The sequence below is a fragment of the Prinia subflava genome (assembly GCF_021018805.1).
Source record: "Prinia subflava isolate CZ2003 ecotype Zambia chromosome W unlocalized genomic scaffold, Cam_Psub_1.2 scaffold_31_NEW, whole genome shotgun sequence".
NCBI classification, from domain to species: domain Eukaryota; kingdom Metazoa; phylum Chordata; class Aves; order Passeriformes; family Cisticolidae; genus Prinia; species Prinia subflava.
Window position 1 is genome coordinate 2,752,736 of NW_026960608.1, and position 22,493 is coordinate 2,775,228.

At 45.2% G+C, this 22,493-nt stretch overlaps 1 long non-coding RNA gene across 1 annotated transcript; it reads left to right on the forward strand.

Moving 5' to 3' along the window:
* Positions 1 to 18,088: 18,088 nt before the first annotated feature.
* LOC134565002 (uncharacterized) lies at positions 18,089 to 19,865 on the forward strand. The gene is made up of 2 exons (XR_010083750.1): positions 18,089 to 18,795; positions 19,071 to 19,865. It is a non-coding gene; the product is annotated as an uncharacterized LOC134565002 (long non-coding RNA).
* Positions 19,866 to 22,493: the final 2,628 nt, after the last annotated feature.

Below are 22,493 nucleotides of genomic sequence, written 5' to 3' on the forward strand. Positions count from 1 at the left end.
AAGCAACCTGAAGAGATGTTCATTCTCTATTTCTTTGAGCACAGCCTGCTCCGCTCTGGACACTACTCCCGCCACATAGGCAGAGTCGGTTACCAAATTGATTGGTTCTGAGAACTTCTCAAAAGCTCTTACCACTGCGGCCAGTTCAGCCACTTGGGGGGATCCCTCCACAAACTCAACATCAGCTTCCCAATGCTGAGTCCGTGGGTTCCTCCAAGTCATGACGGACTTGTTGGAAGCACCCAATGCGTCTGTGAAGACTGTGAGAGCTTTGAGTGGTCTCCGACTCCTTTTCTCATGAGGAATAAGGTGGAATTCCTCATTGAACAACTTGTGGGACGGGGCATGGGCTGATATTTGTCCCCTGTAGCTGTCCAGAGATAGTTGGAGACTGGCATTGCTCTGCAGCAAATGCTCAAACATCTCTTTGGTCAATCTCTCAGGAGAGTTCTTTCCCTCCTCTGAAAGTCTGACCGGGAGGTGAATGCATGCAAAGTCACAACCTGCCAATTCACACAATCTTACCCTGGCCTTCCGAATCAGCTGCGCTATCAGCTCCTGTGGCTCTGTGATGGTCTTGGATCTTTGGTGGGAGAGGAAAACCCACTCTATTATCAACAGTGAATCTCTCTCTTCCTCGATCCATTGGAAGATCAAGCCATGCAGGTGTGGCAGTTTTCCTAGAACAATGAACTGGAAAGGCACCTTTGGCTCACACCGGTGAGCCTGTCTCTCTGACAAGGCTTTTTGTACCTTTTCGATTGCTGTCTTCGCCTCTGGGGTCAGCTCCCTGGGAGACGTCAGCTCCTTCTCCCCCTCCAATAAATTGATGAGGGGTTCTAGATCTTGATTTGTGAGGCCTAGCCAGGGTCTTACCCAATTCAAAGACCCACACAGGGAGTGGAGATCTGCTAGAGTTTTTGGATTGCAACCAATTTCTAAGCTCTGTGGAACAACAGTCCTTGCACTGATTTGCAAGCCCAGGTATTTCCAAGGTGGCATCCTTTGAACCTTGTCCTCCTGTAATTGAAATCCAGCAGAGGTTAAAACTTTAACCACTAGGTCAAGCGTGTGTTGGAGTATAGAGTCATTGGGGCCACACACTAGCACATCATCCATGTAGTGAAGGATGATGGCTTCTTTTCTCTGTGCGCGTATTGGAGACAGTAATGAGGCTACATATTGTTGGCATATGAAAGGACTCGATTTGAGACCCTGGGGAAGGACCCTCCAGTGATAACGTTTCATTGGGGCCTGTCTATTGACAGTGGGAACTGAGAAGGCAAACCTAGGGGCATCTTCAGGGTGCAATGGAATTTGGAAAAAACAGTCCTTGATGTCTAAGACAGCCAATTTCCAATCTCGGGGGAGCATTGTTGGAGTGGGCATCCCTGGTTGGAGGGGTCCCATGTCTTCTACTATTTTATTAATTTCTCTTAGATCATGGAGCAACCTCCACTTGTCCTTTCCCGGTTTCTTTATCACAAAGATCGGGAAATTCCAGGGGCTTGTTGTCTCCACAATATGTCCCTGAGCCAATTGCTCTTCCACGAGTTTTTCCAGCGCCTTGAGCTTTTCTTTACTCAAAGGCCACTGTGCTACCCATCTGGGGGTGTTTTCCAACCACTTTAACTTTTGGGTAGGGCGCTCCACAGTGGCTACTTGCAAAAATCCTGGGGTGTCTTAGGAATGGCCAATTGAACTCCCCACTGGGACATGGTGTCCCTCCCCCACAGTGGGGCGTTATAATCTGCTACGAAAGGACGGACATTCGCCACCTTTCCATCAGGTCCCTCAATTTGCACCACGTTTTTCGAAATCCTTGCCATTGAGATTCCTCCTATGCCCTGAAGTTTGCCTGCCACCGGCTCTAATTCCCAGTTCGAAGGCCACATGCTTTGTGGCAGTACGGTAACCTGAGCTCCCGTGTCAAGCACTCCTGCCACTAGGAGGCGCTCTGACCCACAAGTAATGTTGCACATCATAGAGGGTTTAGGTTCCCCCACCACCTCTGTCCAGTAGACCTCTGGTGATTTACCGTCTGCTGTGATCTCTGCTGGAACCGGTATGGCTTGGGCAAGAATTTGCCCCGCTACCAGATAAAAGGGTGGGTGTGTACAACGAGCCAACAACATGAGGCCTATTATTTTTCCTTTTATGGTCATGGGAGCTATCTCAATTTCCAAGGGTGTGTGTGCCGTGTCCCCAATAACAAAATACTCACTGTCCAATCCCATGTGGTAAACCGTCAGGTCCTGTGAGATGTTAGACAGGTCAACTGTTATAACCATCCACTCAGTAGATCTGAAATGGAAACCTTTGGTAGTTACAAGTCTAAAACGGCCAAGTGGCTGCCAAACCTTGTTAGTTGAGCATTTAACATTTACATTTTTCTGCACCTCCACACCCCGTGACCTGCCCTCCCCCCCCTTTTTCTTTAAACGAGAAGCTTTTGCCAATGTGAGTCCCGCTACATTTATATCTTTGCGCGTTGTAGTATCAACCGCGGGCACGCGCTGTAAATTCAGTTTTTTTGTTTGTTGAATTTCTTCTGCTTCTGCGTCTGGGGGCAGGATCTGGCGAAGTGTCCTGGTTTCTTGCAGCAGAGGCAGATGATGCGCTGCAGCTGGTCTGGTGGCATCTGTTGCCTGCTGGGGTGCGGTCCAGCAGGGGCTGTATGCTGTGGGTGTGTTGTTCCAGGATGTCTTTCAGTTGTGCAGAACATTTCTGCCCGTCTGGAACAAGCTTCTATCATCTGGGACAGAGTAGGTGGAGGGTCCAAGGGTAAAGTGAGGATAATTCTACGACAGGTCTCATTAGCATTTCTTTGAGCCATCTCTTTGATCAGCTCTGCCTGTACCACGGGATCTGGTATTTGGTGTTCCACCTGTATCCTCAGACGATCAACAAACTGTAAGAAATTCTCCGTAGCAAATTGTTTAACATTGACATAACTTCCTTTCCCTTCCCTTGATGGTAGCTGATAAAACATTTTCTCTGCAACATTGCTAATCCTAAGTAAAATTGGTTTGGATAATACTCGGGTTTGTTTTTCGGAGCAAGCCCAGGCACCTTTACCACACAGATGTTCAAATGTAATATCATTATTTTCAGTGTCCTTAGCCATATTAGGGTTTTGCTGAAGCTCCTGTAAAAGTGTTCTTAAAGCTCTTTTCCACATATTGTCCCACAGATCATACTCTGAGGGAGATAACAGACATCTGAATAAGTCTTTAATATCATTAGGGACCATTTCATTAGAATCAAATGTGGCTCTAAACATCCCTTTAAAGATGGGGGTGTCCCTGCCAAACTCACGTTGTACTTTGCATAGTTCTTTCTTGTCTTGGTAGGAGAGTGGCTGGTATTGCCTAGAACCTTGCCTCCTACCTACATATGTAACCGGAGCGACAGAGAAAATGTGTTCGTCTGCATTTGCCAAGGGTCTGGAAACTGCTGCTGGTCCCCCCGTGTCTGGGGACACCGGGGTTACAGCGTTTGCAGTCCCTTGGGGGTGGGGAAGGAAAGGCATGCTCTGTCCGTGCTGGCTGGGCAACCCAGGCTGTCCCCCTCCCCCCGCCGTGTGGCAATCATACCCCCCGCCGTGGCCGTGCAGGGTGGGGGGGGCGGCCCTCTCCCTGCTGCCGGGGCAGCCGGGAGGGAGGCAGGGGGAGGAGGGGCCGGCCCCCTCTGAGCCGCCGCAACAGCCGGGAAGGAGGCAGGGGGAGGAGGGGTGGGGTGGGGCTGCCGGAGGCCAGCAGGGGTTGGCACAGGGGTATGGGGTGGGGGCGGGGGCAGAGGGAGGGGGTTGGGGGGGGAAGGGGTCGTGGGGGGAAGGTCGGGGCACATGGCAGCCGCCATTATTATCTGCCAAGTGGAGAGGGTCTCCCAGGGGCTCTGCAGCCTCGCAGAAGTCCCGGGCCGCCCCTGCCCTCCCGCCGAGATCATGGGGAGAGAAACTGGCTTTGTTAAAAGGATCCCGGGACAAAGGTAAACCCGGGTATAAAGGTGGATTAGAGGGAGGATTACATGGGGTAAGTTTTTGCTCCTGGCTGGGTTTGCTTAACTCTAAAAGATGTTTACGAGCTTGCAAAAATATTGGGATAAATACAGAAGCGGCGTGATCATTATTTTGGACTTTATCTGTGATCACAGTACCCACGTGATCCCAAAAGGGAACAGTATCTATCTGCAACAATTCAGCTTCAGTAAATTCATGTTCTAACCAACGAACAAATCGTTTTTGCAACCTTTTGGAAATTTTAACGTTAATTAAAAGGTCCTGGAGTTGTTTTAATATACTCTTTTGAGGAGCTGATAGCTGTATGCCCATGATTCGATATTATTGAAAGCTATTAGCTCAAAATCCAGCCTCCAGCTGCTACAGTCAGCTGTATGTAACTCCTGTGTCTCCTATAACCAGAGAGAACAGGTGGGGAAAACTCGGGGGCTGCGGTCACGTGTCCGCGCCGTTTCTCCAGCCCCGGTGGCACCGGGGGGTCCCCGCAGCCTTGCTTGGCCGATGGGATACGTGCCCGGGCCGGGGTTTCCCCGAAAAGCAGGGCTCCTTGTGCGGAGCCGCCCCACGGGCCCGCGGGCTGCGGCAATCAGAAACGAAAGAAAAAAAAAGAAAAAAAATCCCCGCCGCAGGGTCCTAAAATCCACCCACTGCTACTGGCAAAGGTAAAATTACGCCCTCCCAGTTTGCGGTACTGATCAAACGGAGGTCTTTACCTGGTCCGTGGTATCATATGCTGAGTCAGAAGCAACTGAAGGTCCTGTCTTTTAGCTCACTCGTGGCTGGGCAACCACAAGCTACGAGCTTATCCCTACCCACCTATAGCAACAACATGTGGCCGAAGTGGCTAGGGTAATTGAACTTCCCAAAAAGCTTATAAGACCCTGAAAGGTCTCCAGCTCCGCATGGGTTTCTATATTTACACCCACTTGGGCGTCAATTGATATAAACCTACTTCCCTCAAAGGGTCTCAGCTAGCTCAGCCCTTCTCAGGCCTAGGAGGATTATATCAAGAAAGACAGGAAAAGGATTCAAAAGAGGCTCTCTTACCCTTTTAGCTGCAAGTCTTTATTCCAGGATGATGTCCCGAGAGAGAGAGAGAGAGAGGACGGGGGACAGGGGTCTTTTTCTCAGATTTCTCAGGGAGGGGCCAGCTGGCACACAGCCAATGGGGTCAGAAGGGGAAGGAAGGGTCAGACTACATGACAGGAGTTCCAGGGGTCCCTGAGGGAGAAGAAACCATTTCCCCAGGGGGATGTAACACACAGGGATCAGCCAGCAGCCAGCTCCTGCCCACCGGCAAGCTTGCAGCAACAACCATGGGTTTAGGTGCTCGCCCGAAAACCAGAACAGTTCAGCAACTTTACCCAGACATCGAAGATTTTTTGCAAATACAACAAATGCTATCTGATGCGGTAGCAGATCTCCCTGAACCACAGAGACAGGGCATTGAACTGCAGCACCCAACTGGTGTAGTGCCACCTAGTGGTGGGATTGTAACATTATAGCCACTTTTCCCAGTTTTGTACAAAAACCAGACATCTTCAAAGCAACTATATTCTATGCAAGATCAACAATCTGGGCAACAGCAAAGGGAATTTCTGGCAACTTCTGAGGACCATGGAACTCAAGACATCTGAGCTCAAGCACAGCAGCAAGCATCTATTGCTGACGACAGCATTAATTACATCACTACCTCAAAAGACATTTCAATTTGGACAACAGCAACAGCTGCTTCAACTGGTTCCTCAAGTCATGTACAACCACTCTTGTTGTCAAAAGATCTTATGAAGCAATTTTTTCTTCAATGTAGAGACACTGCTTTGGAGCTCTATCCGAATTTACCGACTCATTCCCCTCAACTTTTCCTTCAGCAAAGGGTAGCCACACCTTTCCCTCATCCTCTGTAAATACTCCTTCTTTGTCTACATCAAGGCCACCTGCTGAGTCCACATTTTCCCCAGATTGTGCAGCACAGGAGTTAGGTGCTGTGCAGGAACCAATGGTCCCCAGTCCTCATCCAGCACTAAGGATGTCAGTGACCCTCGGGAATGAAGGGGCTACATCTTGGCAAGGTGTGGAAATGCCACAGATGCCAGCAAGTCCCGGGATGGAAGAGGCTGCATCATGGCAACAGGCACAACAGTTGACTCCACTCTACAAGAAAATATCTACGGAGTCGTGAGCAAATTGGACAGATATCAAGAAAAAAGCATTAAAGGAAAGAGACTTCAGTTTAACAGGCACAGGAAGCTTAGCAATGCCAGTGACTTATGATGCACAAGGTGCAAACCCAAGATGGGAATGATTGGACCATGATGTGGTTAAGGATTTAAACAAGGCAATGTGAGATAATGGATTGGGATCCCTGTATTTTAAACAGCTTTTAAAGAGCACATTCAACATATACGACTTAACACCGTATGATCTCAGGTCCCTTGCATCGATGATTCTAACAGATTGGCAGATCCTCATATGGGATGTGAAATGGAGAAGAGCTCTTGAGGAGCTCAGGAACAGACATCAAGGAGGACCAAATGCAGCCCTCACCATGGCACAGATGGAGGGTGATCCACCAAATGACAATCCAGGTCAGCAGGCTAGAGATCTGCCACGAAATTTGTTAACAGATATCAAGGAAGCAATGCGAAGAGCAGTCGTGCAAATTCCACCAGCGGGGACTCCAGAGAGCATTTATACGGAGATAAATCAAGGTCCCTTGGAACCTTTCACCTCATTCTTTGATCATCTCATGCAAGCAGTGGACAGGCAAGTGACAGAGGAAGGAGCAAAGCCAGATCTGATCCGAAGTCTTGCATTTGCAAATGCCGACAGAATGCAAATGCATCATCAGTGCAATGCATGGTCAACCCTCTCTGGCAGAGATGGTGGAAGCATGCAGCAAGGTGGGAACACCTCAGAATGTTGCATCCATCCAAGCAAGTGTCTTGGGAGAACAGATAGAGAAGATTCTCAAAGTACAGATGAAGAACTTTGAAAAAGCTCTCGCAACACTTCCATTTAATAATCCCACGGGGGCAATGGCGGCAAAACTTGTAGGGGGACAATGCTACAAGTGTGGCAGACATGGGCACTTTAAGAAAAACTGTCCAGAACTTGCAAAGGCCCCAAAGCCACCAGATGTTTGTCTGAGATGCAGAAGAGGAAAACATCCTGCAAGTCACTGCCATGCCAAAACAGATGTAGACGGAAGACCTCTGCCTTTTTTGGGAAACTCAGAAAGGAGCGTGAGTCATCAAGGCGCGATGACACAAGTGATGGTGATGACTCAAAATCAGATTCCCTAAATGGGACAATCATCGAGGAACGTCAGACTCCCTCAGCAGGAAAATCTGCAGGATCCCCAGGGATCCAGAGTTGTTGCCACTAGGAGTACAATGCAATCTGGCAACTTCCAAAATAACGTGCTTCATGGATGAAAATCATGCAGTGATACCCACAGGGGTCACTGGGACATCATGGAAGAGACAAGACTTTTTGATCATTGGCAAAGACAGAAGCAGCATTCTGGGACTCATCATTTATCCTTCAATTATTTCAGCAGATCGCAACAAAGAGTTGACAGTTTTAGCCAAACCTCTTCGACCACCATTGATCATTCCAGAAAACACTTCAATAGCCAAAGCTATTGCTTTGCCATTCCATGCAGTGGAACAGGTCAGGCCGGTGTTGAATCAACAAAACTTTTGTTCTAGGGAGCATGTGGAAATTCATGCCTCATGGGTGAAGCACATAGGTTAGGATCGACCCATCATCACCAAAGGCAGTCCTGCAGCAGCCAGAACCCTGAGATCCTGCCCCAGCTTCAATGCGGCCTGATCCTATCACCTTCGGCCACTTCCTGGGAAAGAATCATCATGCCCTCTGCAGACCTGAGAGAATATTAACTCTTTTCTTGCACAGATGAAACTTGCAAAGCACTAACCTTTCTCTGAGTCAGAGAAAAGCCAGAGTGGGACATGTAAAGAGACAATATGAAGATATCAAAGTCTGTGAAGGAAGAGCTACATCTTAGATGGAAGACGATGAGAAGATGCCTTGGTTTTAGGCTGAGAGTCTTTTGTGAGCCATGGTAATAGATTGTAATACTCTAGAATATCCCTTTAAATTGTCGAAAAAATATGCATTGGGGAGATCAGAGTATTCAGATTGCTGATATAAGCAAAGGCATTTGTGATGGACTGTGGCAGTGTGTGAAATTTAGTTTATTAAGTTTGTTATATGTTCCGTTATTTCCTCTCATCCACGTGTACCCCTGCGGCAAGTTAGGTAACTGTCAGTTTTCTGTCAGTCACGGAGCCCGCGAGTTTTGTATTTCTCCTTCTCCCCTGGTTGGCAAAAATTGAACATTGCACCTGTGTAACGGTCCCTAGAATTCCCTCTATTGGTTGTTTTGCCTTTACCCCTCCCTGACACCATCTGTATAAAGGTGTACGCAGAACCGCCCCTCAGGGCAGTTGCAAGAGCAGATGCAGGCGCAAGAGATCACGCTTGCCGCACAATAAAAGCTGCTACCTCACTGCCTCCCACCCTGCCTCTGCTTCGTCACTTTAAGACTGCTGCCAAGGATCAAAGAACCCACAGGAATCAGTATCGTAGCACCGCGCACGAACTGATCCTCGTCCCGTGTCACGGTGTCCCGGGCTGACCGTGAGTGGAGACGCTGAGGTCTCAAAACACAGCACCGTGACAATGGACTAAGTATATATTAAAGTAGCTGTGATCTTATGAGAGAGATTAGATGAAAATGAAGATCTGCTCCTAGAAAGAGAAAGGATCTCTGTTCCTAGAGATGAAGAAAATCGTTTGCTTTTGGGACCGTTCATCTTTAAAATGATACCCCATGAGTATGCATGACCCATATTGCAGCAACAGGAAGGCTGTGATATGAGAGGGACTTCACAAATGCAGGTTTCCCAGGCAACTGCTTTTGTGAGAATTTAAAGCCACAAAAAGACTGTTCTTTCTTGTGGGAAGTTTCCATGGCAGACTAAAAGAGACTTCTCTCTCTAAAAGAACTGATGAAAGACATCAGTTTACCACTGATGAAAGTGGTAAACTGACCTAGAGTTCCCAATTTCTTCTCTATATGTTCTGTGAGAAGGGAAAGGTAACTTGGGGGGAGAGGGGAAGTGTTTTCAAGGTTTTATTCTGATTCTTATAATTTTTTTTCTCTTGTAGTTTTGTTAATAAACCTGTCTTTATACCCTTTTAAGTTGTGAGCCTGCTTTACTTTTCTCTTAATCCTATCTCACAGCAGATAAAGAGTGAATAATTCTAGAAGGCACTCAAACCACTACACTAATTTTGGGAAACAGAAATGGGCAAAAGTGAAATCACTGCACTCCTCTTTTTTTTCTTTAGACTATGTCTCTTTTTAGACAAGCCTCAATACTCCATTTTTCAGCACAAAGTGTTATAACATCTATAACACTGAATCATAGTACAAGCAAGTACACACGCTATAATGATTACAACTGCCACGAGTGCATTTCACAGCAGCTTCCAATTTGGTAGCCATGAAGTAAACCAATCCCACCAAGAAGAATATTCTTCTTTCTGCCACTCTTCTAATTCTCTTTTTATCAAGGTGTTTCCTGGTTGTTGGACTTCAAACTCATCACTGGTATAAGCGCAATATCCCTGTCCTATAATAGCACATGTTCCTCCCTGGCTAGCAAGCAGATAATCTAAGGCCATGCAGTTCTGTAGGGCCACCATTTGTGTTTGTTGGAGCTCATAGGATGTGCTCTTTGATATTTTATTAGTATCATTTGTTACTTCTAATAATCTATTTAGCTTCTTAATGTAAAGTCCATAGGACAAGGCAGTGCACATTGGACTTAGGGTGAACCATAATCTTTTGCTTTCTGAAATCAAAGGTACTCTTTGGGTAGAAAACGTTCTCTTAGCCCTAACTCTTCCCTGTGATTGTTTCCAAAGTACCTTAAAGAGAGGTATTGCTATTGCTTGGAAACAGGAACCAAACCATCCTTTAGGGAGCCATTTATAGCCATTTTCTCCGTATAACCAACAGGTTCCATTCCCACTACCAAAGGTCTGATTTCCTATCTCCTATTGTTTGACAGGTGGTATGTGGTTTATCAGTTGCAAAGTACCATCGAGTTCCCTTCCCTGCAAGAGTTTCTATAGAGCCTGGCACTGGTGTCTCCACTGTGCTCCACCCTTCCTTCCATTCCCCTTAGCAGGTGATGGGGAATCATCATGGAATAGGTTTCAAGTCATGCTAACCGCATTCCATCCAGGGAACAGCAACTGTGATTGAACCTCATAATTTCTGTACTAATTCCTGTTAAGATGCTAATAAAGCTTCTCAGTTCCCTCTAATTGTACCTCCAGTTACCTGTCCACAGGGTCCCCAGTCATTTTCCCACATAATCCACCCCGTGACTATAGTCACTCAAGCTTCACAATATCCAGAGTTTGAGAATATTTCATGCTTTGGCACCACGTAGATTGTCAAGTATAGTGGGGTATAGTCAGTAAGTTAATTGTTTCATAATCATCCAAAATTTACCATCCGATGTTTAAAAAGCAAAAGGAATAACATCAATAAAATGACAACAGTGTGAAGCACTCGGTTGGAATTTTGGTAGCTGTAGGTGACCATCCAAAAAGAGTGTCCCACTATCAGTGTTCTCCATCTTTCTTCACCCACTCCATCACACAATGTATTTCTTCCATGTCATGATAGACAGTGAATCCCAAAACTGGACAAGAAAATAAAACTCTATAGTCAGACAGCTATAGAGCAGGTATTTGTTTATTCAGTGCTGGGAGTGAGGGGGATCTTTCCACCAAAAACTCACTCGATCTTCTTTAACCTTCAGTTACATTTTAAAAGTCCTTCCACACAATGTCACAATTAAAACATATCATTAATATATTCATATTTGCATAAAGCTGTGTCATAGTTTTATGACAGTTTGTTGGTTTCACGCATATGTCAGTTCCTTCTGTGGTGGTCGTCAGTCTTCTGGTGATCTTTTGATGAAGGCTTCTTTAGTCTTCCTCACCTTTGAACTTTTTACCTCTATCTTCAGTGCATGCCTGATGCTTCTTGTTTTTTCAGTCTAACCTGTTGCTGGGGGTTAGATTTGCTTCTTTTTCACTTGTAGAATTTTTTCCCATAAGTTGCTAGCAGACTAATGACTGGATGCTTGATTAAAACAAAGAAGTGGCCAAAGGAGATGGCAGCACCGGACTACACCTATTGTTTTTGGGTCTCTGGGAGTTTCCCTCAGAGGGGGGAGAAAATATGAGTTTTGGGGGAGGTAAAGGGCAAAACTGGGGGCAGCTGCTCTGTCTTGCTCTTTTCATCGGAGAGGACGGTCGGGCTGCTGCTTGCTGCGGAAAGAGTTCACTGGCATCACGCCGTCTCGTGCTGGGAAATCTACCATCATCTGCTCATCTGCTCCTGTGCCCAGGAATTCTGAGCTCGCCTCCTCCTGCCCTACTGGGCTGGCTGTCCCGCCGTTGTGGCCTCTTCGGCACTGCTTTGAGGCTTTCTGCTACTCTGTAGCCCTGAACTGCCCTGCCCTGCCCTGATGGGTCATCCCTGCCATTCCAGCTACCAGCGCAGAGTATCTGATCTCATCCACCAGCCCGGGACTTTCCACCATTCCAGCTTGGTCTCTCGGAGTCCCGCAGGGGCACTGAGATCAAACTGCCCCCGGGATTTTGTGAAAGAAAGCCCTCGAGGTTCCTGGTTGTGTTTATTATTAATGATGTGGTTGTTGTTTGTTTGTCTGTTTGTTTTGTTATACATACCAGTAAAGAACTGTTATTCCTATCCCCATACCTCTGCCTGAAAGCCCCTTTAATTTTCTAAATAATAATAATTTGGAGGGAGGGGATTTGAATTCTCCATCCCTAGGGAGGTCCTGCCCCTCCCTAGCAGATACCTGTCTTTCAAACCAAGACACCTGTTTTTAGTAATTTTGCAGTTTGCAAGTTTCATTAAAACTTGCTATCTTGCTCTTGATGGTGTTTGTTGTCTCACTTGCCCTGCTGTCTTGCTTTCTTTGTTATCTTGCTTGCTTTACCTGCACATCTTGTTACAATGTTACTTATGATTAACCTTTTGTTACATACCACTTGGAATTCAACAGTAATCAAAGTCTTTTGTCCATTCTCTTGGGCTTGTTTCAGCAAGCGTCTCACGTCTCTGTGTTGTAACAGTTCCTTTACCAGTGTGAGGTTCATAGCAATTGGAGTAGGCTGCAAGTCCTGAATCAGAGTATGGTTTGAGTCCAAAAATTTATAGGATATAACAGGAGCTAAATAACTAAAATTGCATCCTGTAACTTTGATAGTTACAAGCACAAATATTAGAGTGGTTACTTGTATCTACAGTAAGGTTATCTACAAATACAAAATCACAAGAGGTTCTCATGCAAACGCATCCTTTACCAATATACACAAGTACTATTTCCGGATTTTCATTAGGATGAATCTCAAAATGAGAGTTTTCTCAGTGTCAAGACAAATGTCTTGGGCTTTGATGGTGTTGCTTTCACAAATTAATCCTTGTTGCTCCTGCACAATGTATGCATCCGTATCCAGAGTTTGCTACTTATTTCCATCTTTTTGAGCCTGTGAGAAATGACCTTCACTTTTAAAAATTTCAAAGGTTTATTAAACCTTAACAAAATACAACAAAGGACTGAATAAGGTAAAGGACAGTGGGTTGGGAGTTTGTGACCGGCTGCCACGAGTTCATCCACAAAATGGCTGCTCCACCTTTTATACCCCTGGGGGTTGCATCAGGCAACTCTAGCCCCTCCCAAAGTCTGTCAGTCAACTCTTCTTCGCAGTCCATTGGTGGAGACTACTTTCTTGCAACTTGATTTGAGGTTAGGTGTTGTCATGCCATGCCTCACTAGCAACAAGCTTTCCCCATTCCCAACTGCCCCATGCAAGGGGCACATGTTCACACCCTCCCTCCACATCACAGACAACCCAGGTTGTCTGGTAGCAACAATGGGGGGGGGGGTGAGGGAAGGCGACTATGGGGCGAATAGAGGACATCTAAACAACAAACCAAAATAACAAAACCATACAACAATAAAGCTTCTCTTAACATACACACACACAATATTCATTTCTTAATTGCAAGAGCAAATCATCCCATTATTCATCTATAACAGGCCTATGCTCTATGCTCCAGAGGATAGTTGGTGGGGGTTAGATTTGGTTTTTTTCTTCTCACAGAATTTTTTCCCATAAGTTTCCAAGAAGCCTTGATGACTACTTAGTCAGAACAAAAGGAGTACTTGAGGGATATGGCAGCACAAGGCTACACCTATTGTTTTTGAGTCCCTGGGAGTGTCCCTCAGAGGGGAGAGATGATGAGCTTTGGGAAAGGCAAAAAGACAGATCTGGGGGAGGGGGAGGCACTCTTGCTCTCAGCGCCGAGGAGGACGGTCAGGCTGCCCTCTGCCTCTGTCTCGTCCTGGGAAATCTATCGTCATCTGCTCATGTACCCAGGAATCCTGGGCTCGTTTTCTCCAGCCTCCCCCCACCGCCGCTGCTTCTTCGGAGCTTTGAGGTTCCCCTGCTACTCTGTAGCCCTGCACTGCCCAGCCCTGCTGGGACACCCCTGCTGCTCCAGCTGCCAGCGCAGAGCTCCTCATCTCATCCACTGGTCCGGGACTTTCCACCCTTCCAGCTCGGCCTCTCGGAGTCCTGCAGGGGCGCCGAGATCAAACTGCTCTGGGCTTTTGTGAAAGAAAGCCCTCAAGGTTCTTGGTTCTGTTTATTATTGATGCTGTAGTTGTTGTTTGTTTGTCGTTTTGTCATATATACTAGTAAAGAACTGTTATTCCTACCCCCATACCTCTGTCTGAAAGCTCCTTTATTTTTTTTTTTAATTGGAATAATTTGGAGGGAGGGGATTTGAATTCTCCATCTCTAGGGAGGTCCTGCCCCCTTCCTAGCAGATATCTGTCTTTCAAACCAAGACAATAGTCTCATTGCTATTTAAACCTAATGCAATTATTGGGTATATTTCATATACCAAAGCATTGTGTATCAGTAGCACAACTGTGCTGCTGATGGGATTGGCTAGGTACCACAAGGACTGGAATTTACTCTTTTTTAAAATAAATCATATTATTCCCAATTACCATTTGACATTTAATGGGTAGGGTATCTTCACCTTCCCTTACAATTGCAGCTCTATAAATTTATGGTCCTTTTCATTAATTATCTCTCACTGAGGTATAATATATTTGTTAAAAGGCATTGATTAGTTCCCAAAGCCAAAAGGGAAGATCACTTCCAAAGGGGGAATTGTTGGAAATGATACAAAGTTTAAAATTTTTTAATGCAACTTTAGTCAGCTTTGTTCCCTTTTGCCCCAGGGAAAAGGAATGTTACTTTTTTTTTAAAGGACTGTTTCCTCACTCAAGGTATGATGAGCTTAACATCTCAACAGACTGGGAGTAGCACAGAAGATACACAAAAGATAACGACCTTAAGCAACCATTAACGAACATCAAATCCAAACATCACCCCTGGCACTGTCGGGAGACACCTGGTCTGGAAAAGACTGATAAGAGAACCATGGAATGCAGACCAAATTAGCATTGGAGGCAAAAAAATCCATAACCAGTAAGAAACCAAATACTAAGAACTGTGTAACTTGGGACCAACGAACATTGAACCAATGAATTTCTAAGGGCTTTGACTGCATAAGTATCTGAAAAATCTAGTAAAAGTTATATGTAATGGAAAGATTTTCTCTGCACAACCTGGACAAAATATAGATGAAATTATTTCTGTTGCACATCCTGGCCAGAATAAAGTAATGCCTTGATTCTCTAACACTAAAAATGTTGGAGAGTTTTTTTGTTTTCCCCGCAGTTTCAGTGACTGTTTCAGTTTAATTCAGTGGCAATTTAGTAGTTTGTTCATTAGTACCTCGGAGTCTATGCCATTTAGAACTCCCAGTCCTGTTCCCAGGATTCCAGTCACATTCCTCCTGGTTTGCCTGGTGCAAGTGAGGACTCATTTATGCAACCATGTTGTTCACTCTGCATAAGAGGTTTTCAGGAATGATAAGCAAATTGGTTCGATTGTGGAAACATTATTCTGCATTAACAGCTTAACTCATTTGAGAGACCACGTTGGGTTAAATAACTAATGCTTTTGTTAGGAACGAAAGAAAAGAAAAAAAAAAAAAAACAACAACAAAACAACAAAACAACCACCCCACAACTGACCCTCTCCTGGCTAGAGTAACACCCTCCCACACCCCAGACAATCTGAGTAGGGAGAGCTGCCCTGAAGGAAAGTTGCCTGGCAACTTTTCCCTACCTAATTGAAATGTGAAAAGAAGCTGCCCACACCTAGATAGCCCTATTGTCCTTTGTAACTACCTCATTTAGCAAGAGTAACTTCGGCTATGACCAGGACAAATGCATATGCATTTGGATATGCAGATAGGGCAGGGCCGCCCCCGTGGATCCTGGGAGGGTTTTTTTGGGGAAACTGCACCCCAGGACAGGAAGCTGGATTCGTCAGAAGAGAATTGGATAGTGCCCTGGCTGAGCGGGGAGTGGATGCACCTCCTGGCCTGGTTTGAAGATTGGCCATGACCTGTGAGGAGCCTGAATGGAATGGGAACTGGCCAGCTGAGCTGACTGATGCAGAGAATGGGAAACTCTTGAAACTTTTCCCTGAGGGCAAAGAGCTGACTGCCAGTGCTCTGCCTTCTGATGGTTGACCAGAGAGAACTGCCAGCTGTTTCTATGGGAACAAGGACTCAGCATCCACTGGGACAGCACCTGCTCCTTCAGATGGCTGCAGTAGTGTGGAAAACTCCGATCGGACTTTGCAATCCTGCTGATGATTTTAATAATGAGCTGATCACTTTAATAAAGAGCTGAATATTAATAAAGGCATATGCCCTGTTCTTTTCACTTTTGGCCTGTATTTTTTTTTTTTTTTGGTTGGTTAGGTTTCTCAAGGAAACAAAGGTTTGGCAGTTCTTAGCTGGATGTTAATAGTTTTTTCCCGGCTGGGAGCAGAGACGGTCCTGTGGTTTTTTTGCCTTGGATTGCTATGGCGCAGAGGTTTCAACACTGCTGTGGAGCTCTCCCTGGAGCCTGCTTGTAAGCCCATTGCTTGCAAGAGAGAGAGTCTCAGCTGCCCCATTAACTGAGCCTTTGGTGGCTGCCAGTGCCAGGAGAGCAGCACAGTCCGTGTGAGTGCCCAGATCACTCCTTCCTCCCCCACCTCATCCTTTTCATCTGAGCCGCCATCACCCCTTTGGAGGTCCTGAGCTCTCATCGGATCACCCCCTGCCTGCCACGAGTAGCCACCACAGCTTTTGCCTCACCTAAGCCCATTATTCCCCCCTGCTGGCTGCGAGTGAACTACTGCACCCTTTTGCCTCTCCTAAGACACTAGTGCTCACCTGCCGGCTGTGGTCATAACTACACCAAAGGGGAAACTACTTAATGGGTGGGAAACTTCTGTTATTGTTTTGTTGTTTTTTCTATTCTGTTATATATATTTTTTCTAGTAAAGAACAGTTATTCCTTTTCCTACATTTTTGCTTGGAAGCCCTGTAATTTTTGAAGATATAATAATTTGGAGGTAGGGGTCTTCTTTCCATTCCAGTAAGGTTTCCACCTTCCTTGGCACACATTTGTCTTTTAAACCAAGGCAATTTTTTATTAAGGATCAATGCTATAGATGTAAAAAGACAGTTCGATAGGAGGCGGAGTTGGTAAATAAGGCTCTTCAACAACAATTTCTAATAGATCCAAGCTCCCAAGCTAAGTCGAGAGTTGGGGTCTGTCCAGAGACACATTACAATAGTTGGATGGAATATTTTAAAGGTGGGCCAGCATTCATGCTTAGAAGAGTAGGCCTGTATGTTGTTTACCCTTCAGCATTATTTGCAACACCTTTCCCTTCTACATAACTTACGCCAATTTGTAAGAGTGTAGTCCTGTATTTAAGGTTATTTTGAATTTGGCATCCTATCAAAATGATGTCTCCTTTAATTCTTTTTAGAGATGGCATGTGTTGATTTCGACTCTCATCTGTGATGATCCACTCTTGCCCATAAAAGGTGATGTTGCTGTGGAGTGCCACTGTAAACAAATTTAGGTTAGGCATAGGTATTTTTAGAAGTACATTCTCTTCTATCCATAGCCACCACTTTTTATACAAATTTCACAATTTACATTCTACAATTAGGAATTCCTACACTCTGTTTTCCCCATAAACAAAATGCAAGCATGGGTTGTGTAAAAGTACAGGGGGATATGGGCCACTGAATAGCAAACCAATATGATTTCACCAGAAGCTGTTTATTGTTTACATTACAATCCCAGTTATAGATTCTAAAATCTACAGCCCATGTGGGCACACACTCCTGGTTGGCCAAGTCGCTGGTTCAAGAGGCAGGTACATCTCCTTTAGGACATCTAATTGGTCAAATGTCCATCATCAAGTCACATCTTCTGTATCTAGGGTTTACATTCCTTGTGGACAGTTTCTCAGGCTCTCTGTTCCTATCTTAATCCTGTTATTTTCCCAGAAACCTTGATGAATCCCTGAGAACCCTGAGAACAAGACTGCAGGTGGCTTGATAAGATTTCAAAATGGCCTGTTACACAGATGCATTGCTACATAAAAGTGAAATTGTACCAACAATCTGATTAAGATGTCTGATAAACAAATTTCAGTTTCCAGATAATTATGCATAGCAGAAATAGTATTACAGCCCAAACTAATGACAGTATTTCTTGTATACATTCAAGTTTGGTGCAGCCTAATCCATCCATCCATGTGCAGTTCATTCAGCATTCCTGTGAAACAGAGAAGAAAGGAAATATGCTTGGTTGAAAATGCAACTGACAGTGTTAATTAAAAAGAGGGTTTTGAGATTCAGGTGGAATCTAAACTTCTAATTCACAAAGTGCTTGCCACATGACTGTTGCAGCTTCCCCTACAATTTCAAGGGGGGAGTCTCCTCTGATCAGATTATCTGGAGAGAGTGAGACTGTAAAATTTTGGTAAGTACAACATGTCCAATCGTGAGGGAATGTTTATACTTCTGCAGGAGTCTGTTAAAGGTGTGTGGCACTCCCAGGCAAGCACTAATTGCATTTTTTTTTTTTTTTTGTGTTCCAGTAGTGAAAACCTTGGATATAAAAGATGAGCCCCTTCCACAAAAACATATCTGTGGGCCCTATTTTCTGAAGCCTGAGAATTGCTGGTTTTCCCAAGTGAAACCTTTCAGCAGTTTCTCCTTTCCCAAGCAGCTTTGTGTAAATAACTTTTCTTCCCATAACATTTATGGGTAAACAATATCCCTTTCCCATAACAACCTCTCTCCCAGGTGTTGTTTGTGTTACTTTGTTGGCCGGGAAATCAGCCAGAGTCAAGACAGCACTCAATATGAGTTAAAAATCTTGCTTGTTTATTCAGCTATTTGACGTACATTTATACTGTGTGTCGTGGTTTGAAGGGAAGTGAGTTTTTTTGGAAGTAGTGGTCAAACCAATCAGTCCTTAGGTCTGAGTATTGGCACCTTTGTTGGCCACTAAGAGGTTGGACACGCCTCTGAGGACACGAGGGGTTAAAAGCCGGATTTCCCAGCAGGACTCTCTTTTTCCCTGCTCTGCTTTCGGAGAGGGAGCGTCTTCTCCTCTCCCCTGCCCAGGCCTGGCTAGGCCGGGTGGGGGAGGGGAGCAAGGTGGGCCTGGCTGAGCAAGGTGGGCCTCGGGGTGGGGAACAGAGGGAGCTGGAGTGGAGCTGGTCCAGCTTCCATCTAGAATGGAGGGGTGGAGGGAGAACTTTGGAGGTGCCTTCCGTCCCCCTCCCTGTCCCATCCCGTTCCCCCCCCTTCCCCCCCCCCCGGTCCCGTCTCTCTCCTCCCCCCCACAGAGAGAAGGTGCCGAACTGGAGCTGCTTGTGAGAGCTGCAGTGCCTGCGATCGCCTGTGCCTGACCTTGGTGGTGGGAGATAAAAGCTTTTAACTCTTTCTAAGGCAGAAGAGAGTTATCCCTGGATGCTGAATTCTCATAGTTGGTGGTTTTAGAAGAGAGAGGACAGCCTGGGACCGAGAGGGTAATGTGAGATGAAAAGAAGCCCCTTCGATTGCCGGAATGAAGAGGAGTGGCTTATGAGGCTGGACTTTTCTTGCATAATGATAGCCATAGACGGACCCTGGACCCTCCTGACTATAAATAAGACTGTGTTTGGGTGGATGTTTTTGGCTCAAACCCAGAGACGTTCTGGCCTGCTTCTTGGAGCCCCCGGCCCCAGGGGTAAATGGGGGGGACCTGAGTCCCAAAATGAGAAGATGGCTGGTTTTTGGTACTTGGCCAAAACATCCTTAAAAAGAGCCCTGTTGCAGTTCAGGTCCATGGACGGCAGTGAGAGTGCTGGACATGGAAAGGAGGGTGTCACCCTGGCAGACTCTTCTAGGCAGTGCCATGGGTGACGTGGGAACACGGGATGGTGGACCTGTGTTTCCTGTGGGGGGGGGGGAGGGTCTGTGGTGCGAGAGAGACTCCTCTCGTCCTGGATGGAATGTGGATTGTCTGAATTTTAAAGGATGATGATTTGGATTAGGAACCCAGGGTTGTTGAGGGATTAAGCAAGTAGATGAAGGTAATGTGCTGGAGTCAACTGAGTGAGCATGTATGGAATGGAAATTGGGGGGAGGAGAAGCAGTGTTTTTGGGAGATTTTCTCTTCTGCTTTTGGGTGGCTGGGTTTTTCTTTCCTTTTCTATTGTCCATTGTTATGTAGCATAATAAATTGTCTGTCTGTTTCAAGTATTAGGCCTGCTCTGCTCTGTTCTTGACCACATCTCACAGTAGTTCATTAGGTAAAATATACCCTCATGGGTGCATTGGCATTTTGTCTAATGTCAACCCATGACACTGTGCTAAGCATATCATGCACCTAACTCTGAACATCATTGATTAAACCATCGTGTTCACGCGTCCTTGCAGTATACATAACTGGTTCAGAAGCTCTGTCCACGAGGCTAAATGCTGCAAATCTTCCCTAACTTATGGTCAATGCATCCTGTCTAGCATCCTGTTACAGCTATTGTTCCAAGCTTTACTTCCTCCTTATCCCATCTAAGGAATGGTTCAAGGACGCTTCATCTTCTACTCATCCCTTAAGCTAAGAGCAGGATTGTGCACATGTCCCTGCTTTTCCAGCCATGCATCCACATTACTTAACCAATGGAGAGAGGCGTCCATCCTATGGACCAATAATATGCCTTTTTAGCTCAGCATGTTATAAAAAGGCTGGAAGGAATTGTAATAAAGCCTCTGTTTTTCTTCTGCCTGCTGGAGTCAAGCATCTTCATTTTGTGTCCAATTGCAACACATATCTCTTGCATCCAGGGCTGCCATCCATGATTGGGACATTTTCTGAAATTTGAGCTACCAGTTCTGCAAAATTTAGAATAGCAGAGGTTAAAGGCACAGTATTGGCATGCAATTGTTTGCAACAGACTGTAAATCATGGCTGTCTGTCCAACTCTTTTCCTGTTCAGACAGGAGAACTAGGAGAGTATGAATGAGTGATAATACCTCTTTTCTCCAAGTCTGTTACCACCCCGTCAATACCCAGGTACGTGGCTTATTGTATTGTAGCTGTTAGGTTTGGAATATTGGGTACTACAGCTGTTAGTGGAGCTGTGTTGGCATTTAAGTGCCAGTAATCAACAGTTAACACTGATTGCTTTTCCAAGTCAGCATTAACTATAGAAGTTTCATTTTGTGCTGCAGCAGGAATTTTTGTATCAGGGAGTACGGGTGCTGTATGAAATAAATGCACTTCAGCCTCCCAATTTTTTGGGGGGCTAGAGTCATCATTTGAACTGAAAGACCACATGTTGCAATCTGGTAAATGCCAGATTTGACCATTCAGAAGATCAAAACCCAATATATTTTCATTATGAACTTTAATTGCAAAGCGAGTAGTCAACATCCACTCCTTGCCAGGTCGCATATTGGCAGATACTGCTTGCTACATTTACTCCAGTGATTTTAACTCTTTGCCATCCGGGTTGTATACTCAGCTTCTTGGCATCCTGCTGCTTTAATATTTAATACTGTGCTTCTGTATCTATTAGAAATTTTATTAATCATTGATGAGAACCCACTGGAATCCAAATGTATGGACTGTTGTTATGTATGTATTGATAGCATTCCATTTGTGGGTTTTTAATCTCACCTGACTTATGGCTGTAATGCTTTTGCAAATCAGCCACTCTGAATTGTTTTTTGGGTATGGTTTGAATATTTCTCCTGCAACATTACCAGTGAATAATGTGCACAGGAGTGCAGATCTCATTGTTACCCTGATCAGGTTTGAAATCAGGGTTTTCTACAGTTTTATCATCATCACTATCACAGCAAATATCTCTGTGCCAAGTCTTGGGGTCTGTATGATGTACCAATTCAGTGTCACGTATCTAAAGCAAGATGAAATTTCTTCAGCAACAGTTTCTTTCTGTACTCCACTGCAGTGAGCAGAGTTTTAAGGTGGTCAGACCCAGTTTTAACATGATCATTTTTAATCCTAAATTTATCAACTTGGATTCTGTTTTTCTCCCGTTTCCCTCTCAAAGGCTAATGATGACTTCAAAACTTCAATTTCTGAATTTAAAACAGTATACTCTACATCAGAAATCTGCTCAGAAACAAGTGACTCTAGCTTCTTGTTGTACACAAGACAAACAGGCTCCTAAAAGAGCACAAATGGCACCTTTACCTTTTCCCTCTTTATGCTTCTGATCAGCTGGACATTGCTCAATACATTCCACCACTTTCTATTTATCCAGCCAAAATTTTTGAGTCCACTTCTTCCCAGCCTGGGAAGAGGCACATTTAAATTTGTGCAGCAGACTATCAATGAAATCCTGCCAACCACACCACTTTTGTTTTGCTGTTGCGTAGCGTCAGAGACACAGACAGACACAGACAGACAGACACACAGACAGACACAGACAGACACAGACACAGACAGACACAGACACAGACAGACACAGACACAGACAGACACAAACACCACAAAGGCAGAAAGATGTAGCCTTCCAGTTAAAGAAAAATAATCTCCATTTCAGATTAATTCCTTTGCAGAGTTTGCTTTTGCTGTATGAGGTAATGCAAATTAGAAAAGCACTTGCATTTCTGGACCAAAGCATTTGTTGGAATTGGATTTGTGTGGCTTTGCATTTGCAGGGCTATGAGTTTATTTGGGTTACATTTACATGGCTTTCAACTTCTGGGAGCCAAACTATATTCTAGGATGCATCCAAAGCAGTGACCAGCAGGTCAGAGAAGGGATTTCTGCCTCTCTACTCCACTCTTGTGAGACATCACATGGAAGATTGTGTACAGTTCTGGATCCCCTACATAGGGAGGATATTGGCCTGTTGGAGC